Here is a 3,554-nt window from a genome sequence, read left to right as displayed (position 1 = left end):
GATGAATATTATTTACCGATTAGCTGTATAGCCCTTGTGGCTTAGCGCTTCTTTTTGATTATAATAATAATAATATTTACCGATTAATTCGAGACAGCACAACAAAGGTAGCTCGGGGCTAAGGTGATAGCACCTTCAGCTCACATATGAAGGATCTCAGCTCGACCCAAGCACAAGTGGAAAAGTTGGATGTTTCCTGACACTTGTTGCCTCTTGCTAACTTAGCAGTAAGTAGGTAATTGGCTATTAGCCGATTGCTGTGAGTTGCATTCTGGAGATTATTATTATAATCAAGAGGGAAGTGCTAAACCCGTAGGATTATACAGCGCATGTGGGGGGATGTGGAAGGTATTCAGGTTTAATTCAGGGAACTGGAACACAGATTCAATTCCCTAGATCAAGAGCCCCTCACCAGTGTCAAGGAACCTCCCTTGAGGGAATTTTGAAGAGGGTCAAAGGACCCCAGTGGAAATAAGCCAAGCATAGTGGGTTACTAATCCTCCAGATTCTTTTGAGGCTCGGGTGGCTAACGCTCTCGCTTCACACGGCGAGGGCCTGGGTTCGATTCCCAGCTTGAGTAGAAACATTGGGCGTGTTTCTTTCCACCTGTTGTCTACGTTCCCCATCAGTAAAATGGGTACCTGGGTGTTAGTCGACTGGTGTGGGTCGCATCTTGGGACACTGACCTAATTTGCCCGACATGCGGAGCATAACAAGGGGCTTTCTATATAGTAGTATTGTTGTATAGCCCTTGTGGTTTAGCGCTTCTTTTTTATTATAATAATATGTAGTATGTCGTTGTCAGCTAGGCCTGTATACCATGTACATGTAGTAAATAAAGATATTATTATTATTATTATTATTATTATTATTATTATTATTATTATTATTATTATTATTATTATTATTATTAAAAAAGTATGTTTTTTAATTACAGGAATGCTATCTAGACTCCGGCGCAAATTAGTTCTTGTGAAATTATTTTGGGACGTACAGCACGTAAGGACCAGTCAACGATTCAAATTCAAAGTTTATTCTCTATAAGGATTACAATGCTTAGTTTACAGAATTTGGTTATTGTGTGGTTTACATGTAGTAAAATAATAATTACAGAGTGTACCACTAGAACACCTAGCATGGCTAGGCATTTCGGGCAGACTTAGTTTAATTCTTAATTTTAAAATATTACAAATTATGAGGTAAGCTTGGCAGACGATGTCGGAGGATCTCACCTTCAAGGACCATAACATTGTATCAATCGCATCTGCTAGAAAAATGACAGGATGGATAATGAGAACCTTCAAAACTAGGGAGGCCAAGCCCATGATGACACTCTTCAGGTCACTTGTTCTATCTAGGGTGGAATATTGCTGCACACTAACAGCACCTTTCAAGGCAGGTGAAATTGCTGACCTAGAAAATGTACAGAGAACCTTCACGGCGCGCATAACGGAGATAAAACACCTCAATTACTGGGAGCGCTTGAGGTTCCTAAAACTGTATTCCCTGGAATGCAGGCGGGAGAGATACATGATTATATACACCTGGAAAATCCTAGAAGGACTAGTACCGAACTTGCACACGAAAATCACTCACTACGAAAGCAAAAGATTTGGCAGACGATGCAACATCCCCCCAATGAAAAGCAGGGGTGTCACTAGCATGTTAAGAGACCATACAATAAGTGTCAGGGGCCCGAGACTGTTCAACTGCCTCCCAGCATACGTAAGGGGGATTACCAACAGACCCCTGGCAGTCTTCAAGCTGGCACTGGACAAGCACCTAAAGTCGGTTCCTGACCAGCCGGGCTGTGGCTTGTACGTTGGTTTGCATGCAGCCAGCAGCAACAGCCTGGTTGATCAGGTTCTGATCCACCAGGAGGCCTGGTCACAGACCGGGCCGCGGGGGCGTTGACCCCCGGAACTCTCTCCAGGTAAACTCCCCCCAATGAAAAGCAGGGGTGTCACTAGCACGTTAAGAGACCATACAATAAGTGTCAGGGGCCCGAGACCGTTCAACTGCCTCCCAGCATACATAAGGGGGATTACCAACAGACCCCTGGCAGTCTTCAAGCTGGCACTGGACAAGCACCTAAAGTCGGTTCCTGACCAGCCGGGCTGTGGCTCATACGTTGGTTTGCGTGCAACCAGCAGTAACAGCCAGGTTGATCAGGCTCTGATCCGCCAGGAGGCCTGGTCACAGACCGGGCCGTGGGGGCGTTGACCCCCAGAACTCTCTCCAGGTAAACTCCAGTTGGTATTATGAGTAAGTGACTAAATACTAGTTTGTGAGTTTAGCAGTGTGAATGCTTTTGTTTTGGCACAGTACATAGTTTCAGTATTGGAGTATCACAGGATTCATTATTTTAAGATTGAGATTAATATTTCTGTTTATGGTCAAATGGGTGAGTGTAAATGTGAACCACCAGGCGGTATTCATGTAGTTAGTTGACGGGGTGTATCAGGGAGATAAGATGTTTTCTAATGGTAGTTTTGAAGGTGATGAATGTGTCTGCAGTTCTAGAGTTCTCAGGTAGGGTGTTCCAGATTTTAGGGCCTTTGACATACATTGAATTTTTGTAAAGGTTTAGTCGGACATGGGGAATGTCGTAGAGATGTTTGTGTCTGGTGTTATGCCTGTGGGTTCTGTCACAACTATCAAGAAAGCGTTTTAGGTCAAGGTTGATATTGGAGTTTAAGGTCCTGTAGATGTAGATTGCACAGAAGTAAGTGTGGATGTACTGAACAGGGAGTAAGTTTAGATCTATGAAGAATGGGGGGGGGGTGTTGCCAGGGATGGGATTTGGTGATTATTCTTACTGCAGCTTTTTGTTGGGTTATTATTGGCTTTAGGTGTGTTGCTGCAGTTGATCCCCAAGCACAAATAGCATAGGTGAGGTATGGATAAATAAGTGAGTGGTATAGTGTGAGAAGGGCATTTTGCGGCACGTAGTATCGTATCTTGGAGAGGATCCCAACCGTTTTGGATACTTTTTTGGTTATGTGTTGGACATGGGTGCTGATATTCAGGTTGTTGTCAAGGTATAGGCCTAGGAATTTGCCCTCATTATGTCTGGTAATTAGAGTGTTGTCGATCTTAATGTTAATTTGTGCATCTCCTGCTCTGCTACCAAACATAATATAGTAGGTTTTGTCAGTGTTAAGCGTAAGTTTATTGGCTGTCATCCAAGTCGATATTTTGATCAGCTCCTCGTTAACAATGGTGTTGAGGGTGGCAAGATTAGGGTGAGAGATGACATAAGTCGTGTCGTCAGCAAAGAGAATGGGTTTCAGGTGTTGGGATACGTTTGGAAGATCATTGATGTATATGAGGAAGAGCAGGGGACCAAGGACACTTCCCTGCGGAACTCCAGTATCAAGTGGCCGTGTTGTTGATGCTGTGTCTTTAATGGTGACATACTGATACCTATTAGTAAGGTAAGATTTGAAATAAGCAAGTGCATGACCTCTTATACCGCAATGGTCAAGTTTGTGGAGTAGGATGTCGTGGTCTACTGTGTCAAAATTTTTTCTTAGGTCAATAAAAATTCCTAG

This window comes from Cherax quadricarinatus, chromosome 31 (assembly GCF_038502225.1).
Source record: "Cherax quadricarinatus isolate ZL_2023a chromosome 31, ASM3850222v1, whole genome shotgun sequence".
NCBI lineage: Eukaryota > Metazoa > Arthropoda > Malacostraca > Decapoda > Parastacidae > Cherax > Cherax quadricarinatus.
Note: the sequence above shows the minus strand (reverse complement) of the source record.